At 51.2% G+C, this 18,016-nt stretch overlaps 1 protein-coding gene across 2 annotated transcripts in view; it reads right to left on the bottom strand.

Annotated features, from left to right (window-relative positions):
• Nucleotides 1-13,454, bottom strand: part of DISP3 (dispatched RND transporter family member 3) — a 71,367-nt gene extending 57,913 nt beyond the window's left edge. Inside the window, exon 1 of one of the 2 annotated variants that reach the window (XM_075906184.2) lies at nucleotides 13,358-13,454. The gene's annotated coding sequence lies outside the window, so the exon portion shown is untranslated. Of the gene's footprint in view, nucleotides 1-12,771; nucleotides 13,177-13,357 lie in introns of those variants that run through there. The other variant, XM_075906185.2, reaches the window with a different exon arrangement.
• Between the last annotated feature and the right edge of the window lie 4,562 nt (nucleotides 13,455-18,016).

The raw sequence follows: 18,016 nt of genomic DNA, 5'->3' as shown, positions 1-18,016 counted from the left end.
ACCTCTTCCCGTACGGATCCCCAGATGTGTCTCCTCTGCCTCCACTACAAACGCCCTGCTGACCTCACAAGGAGGAAGGTCGTTCCTGACTTTGATAGGAGAGACGTCCCCTCACTCATATGCATGAACTGTGGTGCAATGCGGATCGTGACCACCCTCCTCCCTTAACAGCACCGAGCACTTTACAGACAGTGGCTCGGATTAATCTCAGTCAGCAAAAAGTGTCTTTTGCCCCCTTCGCAGGCCGGGAAGGAGACTCAGGCAAGGCTGGTAGGTAGCTTGCCCAAGGTCAGTCAGCAGAGCGGAGACTCGACCTCAGCCACATGGCTAAGTAAGTGTACCGAGGGCTCTTGTACCAGCTACACGAGTGCCAGGCAAAGGCATGCTGGGAAGGAAGGGAGAGGGCAGCTGCAAGCAGACGAAACTGAAAGCCGCCACACAGTGATCCGAGGGCTGGATTCCGAGCGCACGTATCCCATGTGAATCCTGGGGTGACTGAGACCAGCATCCAGGCCCAGCGGCGGTAACGTCCAAGCCCTCGAGGGCAGAGTGCGCAAGCAAACGATTCTCACCTCTGACTCCCCGGCACAAAGCAACAGCTACTCAGAGCTATCAGCAGCTTTTAAAAAAAATGACAGACGACTGTCGGAGCCTCTATTTTTGTACCCTGCTCACACGGCCGCCTCCCTATCTCCATAGCATCCATGGAACGTGAACTGCCGTCAGTCCAGCAGGAATGTTCCCTATTAACAAGGTTTGGCAGAGATCAGAAATTAACAGTGCCAGCTCGTGCGTCTGATGCCTTAAGGCAGATGGCAGGGAAAGTATTCCAGCCCTGCTCCCCTCCACCTCCTCTCCCAGCAAACACAGAACTCTAGACAAGAAGAAAGGGGGCAGGTGTCCAAGGTTACAGCCATCTGCAGCATCCTGATTTTAGCAACCAGCATATGCAAGGTCCCCTGTTCTATGCCATGCGTGCTCTGCGCGGAGCCCTGGGGCTCATGAAACCCTGCCCCTCTCGGCTCCTGCCAGGCCTTTGGGCTGATGGCAAGTGCATGGGACCGCTTAGAGGTCTTTGCTGGCTGCCTTCTTCACTCTCAGCTAGGGAGAGGGAGACCCTGCTAGTCTCGGGAAGAAGACAAGGAAGTAGTGCTGCTCCCCATCAAAGGCGGGGCGGGGGTACCAATGACCAGGCGAACCGGGCCCTGCATTTGGAGGAGGAAGGGAAATCAGGCAGTATCCAGTTTCAGACATCCCTCTTTATACAGCTCCCAACGATCCCAGCGGGATGAGGACACAAGCTAACCCCTGTGGGTGGCTGGCCCACGATGTGTCGGGCCCTCAGCTTCCAGCGAATACAGACGCTGCTATGTCACTACTGCTAGGTCCAATGGGAGTGGAGGGCGCCGTGCTTCCAGCACACGGTGGCTCTGACCCTGCTCTCTCCAGTCAGCTGCAGCTTGGCCATTGACATCAGTGAAGGCAGGCGGGGTCCCAAACGACACCCTGCTCTGTCCTATGAGGAGCTGAGCACCCAGCTCCCTATGACGTCAAGAGGAGTCAGGTGCACTCAGCACCTCGGGGGTTGAGTCATTATTCTACATGTATCTGTTTCACAAAACAGCAGGTTCTCTTAGGGTGTTGACTCCATGCTTCCTAAGGCCCTTAGCCCCATGGGATCTGCACAGAGACCCTCATCCCCACAGTAAAGCGCTGTCAAGATGGTAGTACTCTCTGCTGAAAGCTGAAGGGGACTAGGGGGGAGTGGGTAAAGCTGCCTGCCAGATAAGAGGCACCCAGGACAATGCCCCCCACCCTCACAGCTTGAGAACTCAGAGCGCCGAGATCAAGAAGGTCCAAACACCAAACAAAGGCTGTTAAATCCTAATTCTGCTGCTTGTCCCAGCTGCTGTCTGGGTAGAACCATTTACTCCAGAGACCTATAGAAAATAAAGCTACTCCACGCGCCTTAATAGACAGAAGCGCAGGCTGGTGAGCGCAATATAAATAGCTCATATTCAGTAATAACTATAGCCTGCTGATTGTCATCTTCCCATCCCATGTAATTCTATCCAGACGGCCACTCGCTCACTCACCCAAGGACCAAATTAATATCACAATGGAAAAGCTGGATGTTTTTACATCCAAAAATGAAAGTGAGGTTCAACTCTTTCATCTCTGATGAACGGTAAATCACAAAGCCACAGCTGTCTATGCTGCACAGACGCCAAAGTCTCTTCCCAAAAAGGGACGGGTAGGAGGAGACGGGGTACCTGTTTGTTCTGCCGGTTCCCAGAATAGCACCATCACATGCCAGCTGCAAAGCAAGAAACCTAGAATCTTGCCACACCTCCATGCCAGCCTCTTTTTCCCCAAACCCACCAACAGCCCTATCAAGTGGTGAGCTTCTTACATCTGATCTATGGGGCCAGGATGAATCCCAAAAGGCACAGCACTAGCATGATCCAGAACCACCTCTATGTCTTGCCACGCCTTAAAAAACAAACAAAACAACCCCCCCCCCCCCACACACACACACCCTGCAGTGCTACAAGAGATGCTTCTTCTCCCCTGACCTAAAAAGCAGCTAATTCCTCTTTCCCTCTTCCACCCTCCTTCTGAAGATCTAGACTGCCATTTGCACCAGTGAAATGAATGTGCTGGGTCTCAGTCACAAGCAGGGTGGATTAAAAAAAAACAATTATTTAAAAATATTTGTATTTAAATCAGATTTTTGATCAAATGTTTTGAGGAAAAACCTATCTAAAGATCGTTTTAATGAAGGCGTGTTGTCACTCGCTGATCTCTCAGCATGGAATAGGGATTATAAATTCTAATTCTATAGTAGAGATGATACATGTCATGTAATGGTTAAGAACATTTTTGTACATGAGTTCCAAGTTCATGGATTAGGGACCCACTCTTATGGGGTTCCAAAGGCTTCTATATAGACTATTTAGGTTAGTCTTTCCATCTACCCAATGAAATTCAGTGCTCAGTCTAGAAAATACCATCAGAGATGCTTAGTTTTGCAGTTCTCAGACTGCGAATTTGGGTCTTCAGAGAGAACATGCTTGTTAACAGCAAAAACATTTTTAAATAAATTATAGAGAGATGAGAAATAGACTTCCACTCTACTGTCCCTCTGCAAATTTGTATACACAGAATCAATCCCTATTTTAGTTAAAGACTTCCACTCTACTGTCCCCTCTGCAAATTTGTATACACGGAATCAATCCCTATTTTAGTTAAAAACAATTTTAACAAAGACAGATTTTAAAAATCTTGAATGTTTAGCTAAATTCAAAAATGCATATGCTTGTTTTGTTAAATATTAGAGGTTTGCTGTTGAAGAAAAAAAATCTAGAATACATAATGTCGTTATTTTAGTTAAATAAAACAATTTATGTGTCTGTCTGCTCATGTTCTTTTAATACCATTTGGCAAGAAAATGCTCTGAATACTAATGATTAACCTGTTGAATTGGAGATAGTTCACCACCCAATTGTTTCATAAATATCTGGTTCCATTGCCTTTGGTAAATGAAGTAACCAATCATTCATTTTCTGGTGTAGCCATAAAACTAATCTGAAAAGTTTCCAAAATAAATCACCGTTTAAAAATGTATAGTGTGTACCTTCTAAAAATGAAACCTACATCTCTCTCGGAGTTGTGAAGTATATGTAATAAGGTTATAACAACCAATGAGAACACACTTTTATGTAGAAAACCATGATTAAATCAAGTCTTCCTGACGAGTGATTTAAATCACTTTGATTTAAATCAAATCCACCCTGGTCTAGTTTTGCTGCACACTAGAGTTTCAGGCTCTAGCTCAGTGGTTCCCAATCTTTTTGATACTGGGAACCAGTAAACCCATTCACAAGCTTTTGGAGGACCAGTAACATTTATTTGCATATTTGCATATTCATTAAGCAAATAAATTGTGTCACTGGCCCTACCTGTCCAGTGAGTTGTTCCGCCCTTCCCCCCTCCTGGTCACTTTATCGGCCAGCACCGGCTCCCACAGGCATTCTGCATCGATGCGCCTGGCGCCCGGCCTTCTCCCTGGGTCCTAGCGCCCGCCGGATCTAGCCCCGTCGCCCAGGAGCATGCCTAGCAGAGATGCCGTGGCGGCGGGCTCTCTCCCATGAGGGCCACGCCGCCGTGCTTGGCAGTGCGGGGTGCTGCTACCCCATCACACAAATTAATAGGATCGTGCGTGAGAATTGTTCTAAGGACTGGTATTTTTTTTTCTAAGGACCAGTACTGGGCCACAGACCACATTTTGGGAAACGCTGCTCAAGCCCTTTCCATTGCATCTGCATCACCTTGAAACAACGGGACAAACTCTGACCCCATCAAAGTCTGCAGGGGACAAAACTTCCACAGTTCATCCTCATAGGGGAACTATGATGATTTTGATTCACTATGGGGCCTGACGTGTGCACGTCAGCCACACTGCTGCCACGGAGACATTGAGCCATAAGGCAAAACAGGTCATTATTCGCAGAGAACGCAAGATGCTGCATGTACTCAAGAGGAGCAGGTTTCCAGCTACTTTCATTAGCACATCCAACTCCAGCCACAGGAGGCTTCCAATTAATGAAACTGTTGCACAGCTTTTGAGCAAAGCCACCCCCTGCCACCACCATCTCAATTAGCTGTCCGCAGAGAGCTGGCACCTGGCCAGAAACGGGGCCTCGGAAGGGAACGGTCTATGGACTCCACGCCTGCTGGAAAAGCCACAGAGCTCAGGGACGTTTGTGCCCTTCCGGGATGGAAGGGATGTCTGAATGGGTCAGAGCAGAGACGGAAGAGCCTGTTGGACACCACCTTCCAGATCGCCCAATCCCACTGCCAAAACCATCTGCAATGAGCATGGGAAGAGACCCACAGACAGCCTGGATTAGGCATCGTAGCTGGAAGTCTAAGAAGAGCTCGCGTTGCATGGTGGAGTCCCCCCACAGACAACCCCACAGCTGTTCAAGCGGTGGAACTAAACAAGCCACCTGAGAGTCACAGCCCTCAACAGCTAATGCTCCCACTCAGGGACCAAGATCCTACCCTCTTGGGCTGTGAAGGGGTAACTGTGCCAGCTGATGCTTACCAGGTTAACTGGTTCCCCAGGATCAGCTCCTCACCCGTGGCCTGCCATAGGCAGAGGGCTGTTCCAGCCCCAGCAGCCAGCCCCAGCACCGGGTTGGTTAACCGGTTAAATGTTACCGACCATTTAACTGGTTAATTCGGAGTGGGGAACCTCAGGCCCAGGGGGCTAGATGCAGCCCCCAGCTTGCCTGGATCCAGCCACCGAGGCTCAGGGCTCCCCTCCTAGCATTGGGGATCCTGCACCTACTGAGGGACTGGCGCACACAAAATCTCCCCTCCTGGGCCCCACTAGGCTCTGGTGTGCAAAGGAAATGAGGGGCGTGTCCTTCTCCTTCTCTGTCAGGGGCCACATCAGTGAGGTTTTGGAGGAGTTGGCTTCTCACGTGTGTGTGCCCCCCCCCCAACTGATTTTTCCCATGGGTCAGCAGCTCCCCAATTCAAAAATAGGTTCCCTGCCCCAAGTTAATTGATTAATTGGGATTTTACATCCCTACTTCACTCAGGCCCAACTACTGAACCCAATGGAAGTTGCATCAGAGCACGGCTAGCAGACTCAGGTTTTCTCTCTGCACAGGTGAATGGCGACAGTCTTACTGTATTTTCTCTCTTTCGGAAGCAGTTCCACATGCAGGATGCTCAAGGACCTTGGAAGCCTGCACTGCTCATCTGAGAGCACATTTCCTCCCCCAGCCTCACAGGAAAACCTGGCACCTGGGAGCACAAAGTAAGTCCAGGGCTCGGACAGCTTGGGGGAGAGAGTTTATTGAGCCACAATACAGTGTTGATTTGGTAAACAAGTTCAGGAATATTGGGAAGCAAGCCAGGTCCACAGGGTAAAGCCCCTTCGAAAGGGTTGGCTGTTCTATTCAAGACGGGACAAAGAAAGCAGCTCTGTGTCTTCTCTTGGGTCAAATAAGATTGTCAGGTAGGAACTTGGAATTGCTTTGCTGCCCTTTCTACATCCATGGGCTCTGGTTCAATGTAGGGATGTTAAATATCGACTAATTGACTGATCGAATCGTCGGTGCATTTCACATCGACGATTCAATTAGTCGATAGGGAGCCTCCGCCTTTGAAGTGTAGCAACAGCCCTAGGGCGCTGCCACTTTGAAACGCCACGTGCAGCCTGGGGACGCCCCAGCTGGCCCTGGGCTGCACACAGCCTTACAAAAGCAGCAGCGTCATGTGGAGTCCAGGGTCTGGCCCCAGGCTCCAAGCAGTGCTGTCGCTTTGAAGTCCCCCTTCCTCTTAGAGGCAGCAAGAGGGAGGGGAAGCGACTAGTCGACTCGCCTGTTGACTAGTCCTTCACATCCTTAGTTTAATGAATGGAAAACAGACTTTTAAAACGGGTCCGTTCTTTCCGATCCTTTTCCAAATCCCATCGGGCTCCATAAAAGTCATTCCATCAGCTAGGATTGGAATTACTGCAGCACTAACACACCCCAGCCAAGATTAGGTTCCTAACGTGCCAGGCCCTGCACACACACTTTCACACAGCCCCTGGGCCAGTGAACTCACATCCAATTGGCTTCCAATGAGTCTCTTACCTGGTGGAATGTACCTATTTTAGGACCCTGTGCAACAAAGCATCTAGGCATAGGCTTGAATTCATTCTTATTCATTAATGCACATGCTTAACTGCAAGCTCCGAGAGCGTGCTTGAAGTTAGGTGTTACACCAACAGGCGGAACCAAATCTGGGACCTTTGGAGCTTAGTGCATGAGCCTCTACAGCTTCAGCTAAAAGCCAGCTGACTCTCAACTCACATTGTAGAGCAAACTCATTCTTTCTCTGTATAAGTGGTCTAGGTGCCACTACAGGAGACAGCAGATGTGCCGGTTACACAAGCATGCACTTAAGTGCTTTGCTGACCTGGGATGAAGTGAAAGGTCAGGGACAAAAATCCAGCACTGAAAAATACACAGGTAAAAAAAAGAAAAAAGGTCATGTTTTCTTGAAACACCAGACTATTCCAACCACTCAGATATATTCTTATTTTAGCCTTTATCTGGTGTCTGGAGTGAGAATCTGCTCTGCTCTTCCTCTCAAGGAAGAGTTTTTTAACTCCTCTAAAGGGATGCTTCCAAGGAATAGATTGCTTCTATTTTTGTCACCAGTTTAGCATTTTTATTTCCACACACACACAAAGCCCCACAGGTCCTACACAACCAAAATTACATATTTGTGGCTTGTTTTGACAGTTTCTTTCAAAGATCTGTATTCCCCTACCTCCTCCATTTCTGGTATAACACTCTAGTTGTCTATAGATTATTCTGCATGACTCAATGTGTGATGCAGAGATCTCATCCAAAAAACAAACCCACCACTTACCTGATGATGCTGCAGAAGTGTATTAATGGCAGCATCATGCAGAATATCATCATCAATGCTCTTAGAGAGATCACCAGCTCTTGGGTCAGAAAGGCTGTCTAGCCACACCTAAATCTTTAGTACATTGCTTTCAGTAAAAAAAACTAGAGGTCACCCAATGAAATAGGAAGCAGGTCTAAAACAAAGGGTAGTACACGTACACACACACACACACACACACACACACTTAACCTGAGGAACTCCTTGCCAGAGGATGTTGAAAAGGCCAAGACTATAACAGGATTCCGAAAAGAGATAGATAAATTTATGCAGGATAGGATCATCAACAGGCTATTAGCCACAATGGGCAGGGATTGAGTCCCTAGCCTCTGTTTCTCAGAAGCTGGGAATGGGTGACAGGAGAGGGATCACTTGATGATTCCCTGTTCTGTTCATTCCCTCTGGGGAACCTGGCATTGGCCACTATCAGAAGACAGGATACTGGGCTAGATGGACCTTTGGTTTGACCCAGTCTGGCCATTCTTATGTTCAGTAGGATGACTCCATGCTCACAGTTAAACACGCACTTATGAATATTCTGGATCAGGATTGCAGAACCCAGTCTAGGCCCATGAAAGTCAAAGGAAATGAACAGAATTCAGCGGCAATGGGGACTGGGGGTATGCCTACACTACCACCCTAGTTCGAACTAGGGTGGTAATGTAGGCTACCGGAGTTGCAAATGAAGCCCGGGATTTTTCATGTTCTTCTGTTATTAGTTTAGAGCCAGATTTTGCCTCCCTGACTTGCCCTGGGATTGATTCACAGCCCCTTGAAAGCAATGACTCTTCCGTGATTGCTGAGTCACATCCGCGGGGTAGCTCCTTACTGCTGGAGTGACACCCCATCCTGAATTTAGAAGTACGGTGCTGCCCAATGTGAATAAGGGAAGCAGAATCTGGCCCTTGGAAAAGAGATTCATGAGGACAGGGACCAGACAGGGAGAATTCACCCAGGTGTGCATCTCCAGCAAGATGACTGAACTGTGCATCAGCCATTAAAGAGAGAGTATTAGGGTTGTGTGTGTGTGCGTGTGTGTGTGTGTGTGAGCGCACGCACGCTGAAAGGGGCCATTAGAGCTAACGTTTCATTGCTCAGCCTCATGGACATACAATCCCCTTGCCCTTTGCTGACACGTATAGACCGCCGTTCTCCTGCTGATGACTCCATTATCTCTCAGCACAGTAAAATAAGAGCATTGCCTGTTCCTCTTGATGTAAAGGAGACAAGAAATAAATGGGATTTCTCCCTAAGACCTACAACTCCCACGGTCTCCCTCATATGCCAAACCAGCAACAGTGTCAGATTCTCAAGAGCGGGGGATGCCATGCAGATCTCTCTCATTCAAACTTCACTGGCCTGAGCTTTTAAAACAACTTACATGAATACTAGATAAACATATAGAAGAGGAGACCCAATTACTGGGTACCTTTCACCACCAATCCTGTATCCATAGTTAAAGGCTGTTAGACAAACAATGGATAATAAAATAAGCCTATGAACCAAATGAAAGGAGAAATCATACGCTCTACACAGACAAATATAATAGGGTTTGATTTTTTTTAAAAAATGAATTAAACCACTGAGTTCTAATTTATGTCATCGCTTGATAAGATTAGAGGATTAAACCAACTCCATGCTAAATGTTCCCTGCTAAGAGAACCATGCCAGGGCTTATTGTGCACGGGCATGCACTAAGATCGCAGCAACATCACTCTGAGACATGGGGGCTCACGGTATGCCCAGCTCTAATTGCAGAAATAAAAATCACTGCTTATCCACATATTCCATAGGCAGCCAGGGCCAGAACACCAATCCCACTCCAGTTTCCAATAAGCTTATTCACTGGGTACTTGTACACAACAGGCAAGTTTTGTATAAGCAGCGGACTATTTATCTTGAATTTCTGGCATCATAAGAGGATTTTGTCATAGCAGAGAGGGAGGAGAGCTCACCGACACCCTCCCACATGCTAACCCCATATCCACACCCACAAATTAACATCCTTACATAATTTCTCACATTACCACACCCACCAAGCCTACCCCTACACACTCATACCATGCAAAGTATTAAACAAAATGCAGTTTTCCGATCTGTAGGCAATGAACGATGAACACCCGAGAGAGAGAGAGAGAGAGAGAGAGAGAGAGAGAGAGAGAGAGAGTAAGGTTTTTCCTTGAACACAGTGACTAGCTCTAGATAAACCAAGTGAAGGCTCTGTCCATGTCAAGTCAGTCATTTAATTGTGCACTATTTAAAACACTGAATTTAGATCTGTGGTGTCCAACCAGTTCCGAAGCAGTAGCTACTATAGTGGCTACTGCTATAGCAAACTAGACACTTTATTCTGAAAACGTAAATAATTTTGTGATCCAACTATCCACATTCAACTGGCCAAATAGCCACTTGCGGCTAGTGTGTTGGACACCATGGATCTAAAGGCTCGGGTTCTTTCGCCCTTACTCACCATGAACAGTGTCATAGCACACTCAGATCAAAGGGTCCAGTCCCAGGATAAAGTCCCTGCATGTAAGAATGTCAGATTCCAGCCCAGAGAGCTAAATCTATCCATGATGTAATGAGCACCTTCAGTTTAGTTACACCAGGGATGAATCTGGCCCCATGTATTGCAGAAACAGAATCAGATTATCCATTCTGGTGCATGACTGGAACAATACGGATACTATTTCCCGCGCCCCGATGAGGATCGCACATATTGTGCCATTCAATATTGCTTTGGGCCATTTGTCCCTTAGCTTTTCCTAGTGTGTATCTAGGGGAAACAGTCACAAATACTGATGGCTAGTTTCCCCTTGAATGATTTTTCTATTACATACGAACTGTCCCTCCCCACTGAAATGTTCCCCTCATAGGAACAGCAATCTTTCCAGGGGGAGCGACGTGGGCAAGCGGGAGGCAGATCTTTCACCATACCGAAGAGACTTATCCCATCTGTTGTCTCTCTCACCAGCCCACGTCTGTATCATTCCCAGCTCTGAGCCTTTCGACCTATAAGCCTCGGCAAGGTGCTAAAGAGACTGGCTTGATGATTCTAGCCTCTGAAGATGTTCTGAGTATGATAAAAGAAATCCAGTTATTGAAACGTTTCCCCACAATACAGTTACTGTGTTGCTAGGTTTCCATTCCAGACTCAGCCTAAAAGAGCAATCAGAGAGAAAGAGAGAGAAGCTGCTGCTGCAGATATCTTTATCAGTGCCTGACAGGGGTGCTGGGAGGAGGCTTGGGTGACATGGAGGGGTCCTGAATGAAGTTTGGTCTCATAAGAAAGAACAGAACCAAGTTCCAAAATCGAACTCCAATTTTGGATAGAGGGTTTTTTGTATTGAATTTGGTAGGGTAGTAAATTGTGTGTGTGTGTTTATTCTGTCATCTGCAGCATGTCTGATTCAAGCACAACAGCAGCAAATTGATGGAATTATCCCCCAACACACACCTCCTCACCCCGTTTCATTGATCCTGCAGCCTCCAGATGTAAAACCGGGCATGAACCAGCCTGCTTTTAAAAGGTTCTTATTTGCTGGTATATTACATTAAACCCTAACAGACTCGGTTCAGCTGTCAAAATGCTATTCCAGTAATTGCATAAGCAGAAGCAAAATAATTGGCATGCTACTGCCGGGAGCAGTACAAGGACAGCTTTGTGTGAGACACCAATGGAACAGGACAGAGCTAGAGCTCCATACAGGGCATGTGTAGCACCCAGCACCAGTCCTAATGGAGGGTTTTGTCTCGGATTCTCATGGGCCCCCATTCACAAAAAAGCCTCGTCCCTAGCCACCCTAGAGGCAGATTTCCAAGAGAGCCCAGCTCCAAGCAGCTCTTTGTTTTCTGTGGGTGCCCAGCACTTTGGAAAGTCTGGTCGCTCCAGCCCATTTCCTCACACTTTAATAATAAACAGTAAAATGTTTGGGAGCAGGAGTTCGTCCTGTTCTGTTTGTGCAGTGCCTAGCACCATGGGGTTTTGCTCCAGGACTGAGGCTTCCAGGAGCAACAGCAATACAAAGAAACAATACACAATAATCATCAACAATGGGGCTCGTTTGGGGGGGCGCACACATTAAGATCTGCACAAAGCCGGTCTCTTAGGGTCTGACTACACTGGAACTCAAGTTCCCAGACCCTGCGTTTGTTAATGGAGGACTCGGGCCTCTACGCCATTTGTAACCTCAGGCTGGAACTGTCGAACCCTGAACCCCTGCCTGGAGCTCCAGCATCTGCACTGCGTTACGCCAGCCCGAGTCCAATCACCCACCTCCCAGACTTCCCAGGACACCGCAGCTTTCCCGAGTCCTTTGTGCATGGTGCAGTGTTGGAAAACTTGACCGTCCACCCAACTGGGCTATCCAGAGGACAACAGACGTCAGCCCATGGCCACTCCGAGAGTCCACCCAAAGTAGTCCACTGAGGTTGCTTCTACATTGCAAAGCAATGAGGTTTGAACCCTGGGTCCCAGCTTGCTTCCCGGCTGCACCCTGCATCCTCAGGAGGTCCTGGGTCCAAGCCTAGGTTAGCAGGATTTGTGTGTGGACGGAAAGGGGATAGACTGTGGCACGAGTTAAACCCCTGGACTTACACTGCAGCGTCCCTATGTCCTGTGATGGGAGCCCAGTGACCTGCGGGCTCTTAACACCATCCTCTGAAACCCGGGGGGCTGGCCACTGTCCAAGACAGGAGCCTGTCCCAGCGGCACGTTCAGTCGGGATCAGAGCCCGATTCTCCATAACCCCCTTCCCCACACACGCACACGGGTTTCCCTGACCCCCGTCTCCACCCTGCTGCTAAGCCTCCCGCACAGCCTGGGGCTCGGCGCTGCTGGGTCTGCCCCAGGACCAGGGGAGCCTGCCCCAGTCACCGCCTTGGGAAACTTCGCAAAACCAGCCCAGAGCCAGCCCAGGGACGATCAGCTGCAGCCATCGCATCCCACACTCAGGCCTGGCAGTCCAGCCCCACCGGCACTGGCAGAGCCGGCGGGGAGGAGGCGAAGCGCTGGGACCGGGAGGCAAGTGACCAAGGGAGCCCTAAAGTGTCCGCTGAGCCTTGGAGCCGGGGCAGCTGGAATCCTGCTCCAGTCGTGCGCTCCTGGCACCCCCTCCCGGCCCCTAAAACGCCAACCTAGGACCCTCCTCCCCACCCGCTCCCGTCCACCCCCCTGCAGCTGCAGCTCTGCCGGTTCCCTCTCCTCCAACTGCAGCCCCCCTGCGGCCGCATGCTCCTCCTCGGCAGCCCCGGGCTGGTCTCCCTCCCCTGCGCGGCGGGGACAGCGCTTACCTCGGCCCGGCCGGTGGCCTGTGGCAGGAACGGAGCGGCGGGCCGGGGGAGAGGCGCTCTTCTCAGCGGGCGCCCGGCCGCCGGGATGCTGGATCCTCCCCCCTCCCGGAGCGCTAGGTACCCGGGGACTGGGGTTCCCCTTCCTGCCGCGGGACCGGAGCGCGCCTCCTCGGGCACCGGGAGCTCTGCGCCCTGCAGGGAGCCAGCCGCTGGCACAGCTCGGCCCCCCTCCGCTCCCGGGACGGACTGAGGGTCCCCGGAGCGCACCGCCCTGCCTGCGCCCCCGGCGCTGACTTCGGGCACCTGGAGCGCACGTCTCCCCTGCCGCCCGGCACAAGCCCCGCTGCGCACTGCCCGGGCGGCTGCACAGCCCCGCACCCCCAGAGCGTCTCCCCCGCACCCAGCCCGGCCGGCTGCCGCCGCAGCCTTTTATTGCCACCCTGCTTTGTTTTGGTCTCGGCTCCTACCATTGCTTGTCGGGCCGCCGGGGGGTGGAGGGCAGCACTCAGCCCCCCCCGCGCGCCCCATCCGCTCGCTACCCCCCCACACCCCGCCCGCAGCCCCGCGCGTCGGGATACAGCCCTACCCGGCCTCGGCCCCAGCTGCGCCGCGCCCGCGGCTCCTTGGCTCCGGCTCAGCCTGTCTCTCCCCCTGCAGGGACCGCGGCGTTGGTTCAGCCGAGCTATATATTCTGTCGGCAGAGGCGGGCGCTGGGTAGTCGCGAGGTGGAGGGAGGCAGGGGGCAGAGCGTTCGCACGGTGCTTTCCTGAACCCAGCCTGGCTTCCTAGGTCTGCTCTTTCCCCAGCTTACCCGGGGCAGCTCGGCCAGCGCTGTCAGCTTGTCTGCATCAGGAGGTAGCAGGCTGCTCCCCCGCTGAGGGGATGGGGAACCTTCCCCATCTCCAGCAGTCACTGTGCGCCCCAGTGGTGTCCTTTGGAGATGTTTCAGGCCTTCCTCATGAAGCAGCTGGCAGTGGCACTGCAAAGGTTGTGCAATACCAAAGCCTCAGATCTACTCGTGGTTCTCTCAGTTGCACTTTGCACCAGCCACGTTGGCTACGTCTAGACTGGCATGATTTTCCGCAAATGCTTTTAATGGAAAAGTTTCAGCACTTTTTGCGGAAAAGCATCCGTGCCAATCTAGACACGGTTTTGCGCAAAAAAGCCCCGATCGCCATTTTCGCCATCGGAGCTTTTTTGCGCAAAACAGGTTTTAGCTGTCTACACTGGCCCTTTTGCCCAAAAACATATCCAGAAAAGAGCTTTTGCCCGAACGGGAACGTCAAAGCATTTACGCAAGAAGCACTGATTTCGGACAGTAGAACGTCAGTGCTTTTGTGCAAAATCAAGTGGCCAGTGTAGACAGCTGGCAAGTTTTTGCGCAAAAGCAGCCACTTTTGCAGAAAAACTTGCCAGTCTAGATGCAGCCTTAGGCTAGTCTACATTGGCACCCCTTTCCGGAAAAGGGATGCTAATGAGACGAGTCGGAATTGCAAATCCGCGGGGGATTTAAATATCCCCCACGGCATTTGCATTTACATGGCTGCCGCTTTTTTCCGGCTTGGGGATAAGCAGGAGAAAAACGCCAGTCTAGATGCGATTTTCTGGAAAATAAGCCCTTTTCCGGAGGATTTCTTATCCCATTCCTTTCAAGTAGGATAAGAAATCCTCCGGAAAAGGGCTTATTTTCCGGAGAATCGCATCTAGACTGGCGCTTTTCTCCAGCTTATCCCCAAGCCAGAAAAAAGGGGCAGCCATGTAAATACAAATGCCGTGGGGGATATTTAAATCCCCCGCGGATTTGCAATTCCGACTCGTCTCATTAGCATCCCTTTTCCGGAAAGGGGTGCCAATGTAGACGAACCCTTAGTGTTTAACGTGTGCCAGGGCTGAGCCCAGCACCTCTGGGCCTGGCAGTTCATAGCCCCAGCACCTCTGGGCCTAGCAGTACATGGCACCACCTGGCAGGCCCACCAAAGGGGTGAGGGGCAAAGGGGGCAGTTCACCAGGGGCTTGGCGATTCAAAGGGGTCCAGGGCTCATGGCTGCAACTGAAGCAGCTGCAGAAGCTGGAGCCTCAGGCCATTTAAATCGCTACCAGATTGCCAGCCTTGCACTCTGTAAGCCTCTGATGGCTGGGAGGGAGGGGCACCGTACTCCAGGCAGCAGTGAGGGCTGGTTGCCCCACCTCCACCCTTCCTGCCCAAGGCCACGCGCCATTTGGGAGCATGGAGCTGCCCCCTCCCACACACACACACTTTGCCCAGGGGCCTGTGGAGACTCTGCACCCCTGCTTCTAGGCCCTTCCGTTCATAGCCCCTGTACCTCTGGCCTTGCTGCTTCAGTTATGAATGCAAAAACCACTTGGGCCCCTGCACCCCCTAACCTCTGGCTCAGCTGTTCACCTGTAAATGGGGGGAGGGGACTTCTGCCTTTCATTTGAGACTCAGACCCATTTCCACACTGGTAAAGGAGGTGTCAAACCTCACGAGGCAGCTCAATAAAATTCTGATTTTTTCCTGAGCCATCGGAGGTTGCTTTGAGGCCCAACGAATGGCTGGCGGCCACAGTGCGTTCCAGAATTCCCAGGAGGATAGGTTATTGGTTTATCATCCCGCCCCCAAGCTGGCTCTGCATCCTTTGCCCTGTTCAGTTTGGGAGGCCCTACCTGGCAATAGCTGCCTGTCAGCATCATGGGAACACAGAAGCCTTTCCGCCACACCCCAAGGGGAGTCAATAATATTACCCTTATTTTATAAATAGGGAAAGTGAGGCACAGAAAGGCTACACAACTGGTCCAAGCTCACACCAAAATTCCTAGCTCTGATGTAGGCTAGAACCCAGATCTGCTGGGCTTTAGCTACAAGAGTCTCTGTTCTCCCAAATAGTGCCAAGATTCACTAATTAATGCTGTAGGGAGCTTTGAAGGGAGTAAATGTTTTTATTAATGGCCACAGCCAGAGGCAGCACACTGACAGACTAGAACAGTGGCCGGCAACGGCCCGAGGACCCCTTGACTGCTCCCCTCCCCCAAGAGCCCTGTACTTCCTACACCTCCCTCGCCCTCGGAGCACTTTCTGTCCCTGCTCCTCCCACTCCCTCCCATCCACAGCTTGAACACTGCAAATCAGCTGTTCACAGTGTTCTAGCCCTGGTAGGGAGGTGTAGGAGCGGGGATGGAGCGCAAATCAGGTGACTGGAGGGAGGGAGAAGAGAAGGTAAGTACAGGGCTCCAATGTGCCAGAGGTGCGTGAGAGAAGGGGCAGACGGGGGGCCACAGGTGGAACCACAGTGGGCCACAGGCTGCTGCAGTCCACTGAGGTGAAGGAGATCCACTCATGTGGCCCACTCACTGTTCATGGTTGCCCATCCCTGGATTAGAAGCACTACCCGTGTGGTCGTATGAGGTAGGTTTTTTTACATTCTTTCTCTCACTAGCACAGCTATCCAGCCTGCATGGCTTCTCTAGAGCCTGAGCAATGGTCACTCATCTTGGGGTTCTGGATCTAATGACGGAGAGGTGGGAGGGAAGGTAATTGACAGCAGGTGCTGTAGGGAGAGCACCAGAAACGAGTTTATCTACAGCCAGGGTTCTCGATCTTCGTCTTTCTGAGCTCCTATCCCCAAGGAGCAATTCAGATGCTGTCCACCTGATAAGCAGAGCGCCCAAAGCATACGTTTCTACTGGTGATGCACATCCACACATGTCGTGGTGCATACAACAAAATGTACTATGCACATGTATGGAAAAACGTAGAGTGTACACTGGTCTACACTCTAGGGCTACGTCTACACTGGCCACAATTTCCAGAAAAGGGATGCAAATCAGGTAAGTCAGGATAGGGAAATCCGCGGGGGATTTAAATATCCCCCGCCGGATTTAAATAAACATGTCCACCGCTTTTTTTCCTGCTTGGGGAAAAGCCGGAAAAAAAAAAGCGTCTAGACTGGCGCGATCCTCCGGAATAAAGCCCTTTTCCGGAGGATCTCTTATTTCTACCTCAGGTCTGCGGGAAGCAGACTGCCTATACCGATGGGAGAAGGCCTCCCATTAGTGTAGGTAGCATCTTCCCTGAAGCACTGCACTGCAGATGTGTCGCTGCAGTGTTAAATCTAGATAAGACTCAGGGGGGCCAACAGGATTTCTGGGCTCCTGGGCAATGGGGGAGGAGGGCATGGCTACTGGAAGAGGGTGATCCTTGGGTGAAAGGGGTGGAGTTGGGGCAACCAGCCCAACATGCCTCTTCCTGCCAGCCCAGAGAGCTGCCTGGAGCATGCAGCCCAGCACTCCAGCTGCAATTTAAAGGGCCCAGAGCTCCGTACAGGAGCTTTAGGCCCTTTTGAATCATTGGGCCCCAGGGCAATAGCCCCATTTGTCCCCTCCACGCCCATCAGCAGGCCCCCAGCCCGTTACCTGCAGGAGGCACTAGACAGACATTCAGCCTTCACTCCCCATTCAGCTCCTGGCCTGTCTGCTAGCACTGCTAATAATGGTGCCAGTACAGTGGTGTGGCCACCCGCAGAGGGCAGGTTACTTCACACAGGCAGCCTTTGGATGGTAACACCTTTAAATCCATTCTGGCCTAAGCCAGATGGCAAGTGATGAACTAAACATGTAAATCTCCATCGTATGTCCAGTGTACCTGAGCCTACCAGGGTTTCTGACTCTTTCTACACAGACACCCAGCCCCTAACTCAGGGATGGGGAATCCGGCCCTCGGCTAGCCTGGATCTTCAGCCCACAAGGCTTGGGGCTTCCCCCAGTATTAGGGAGCCCACGCTGGCACTTCATCCCTCCCGCCCCCACTATCCTCCCACGGTGCTGGATCACAGAGTCTACTAGCCTGGGCCCCCCTAGGTTCTGGTGTGCAAGGGGAATGTGGGGAGTGTCGTTCTCAATCAGGGGCCACATCAGTGAGGGTTTGTTTGGGGGGGGGTTGGTTTGATTTTTTTGTGGGTCAATGGCCCCCAACCAAAAGAAGGTTCCCGTCACCTGCCCGAACCCATCACACAGAGATGTCAACAAAGAACATCCAGAGAGCAGCTGAGCAAGCTGGGAACAGACCTGAGTCACCCTCTCCAAGCAGGCGGTCTGTAGGGGAGGTACTGAACTCTTCCCAGCGCGTTACCCCCCGGGATGAGGAAGCTGTGCAGCAAAGCCAGGCCCATCGGCTTGCGGAGGCGCCACTGAATGGGGCTTGAATGAGAACAATCACATCCCCCCAGCTCAGCGCCTGTTGGCCAGG

This window comes from Pelodiscus sinensis, chromosome 24 (assembly GCF_052426305.1).
Source record: "Pelodiscus sinensis isolate ZL-2025 chromosome 24, ASM5242630v1, whole genome shotgun sequence".
Taxonomy (NCBI): domain Eukaryota; kingdom Metazoa; phylum Chordata; order Testudines; family Trionychidae; genus Pelodiscus; species Pelodiscus sinensis.
This window is presented reverse-complemented; position numbering and strand designations above follow the sequence as displayed.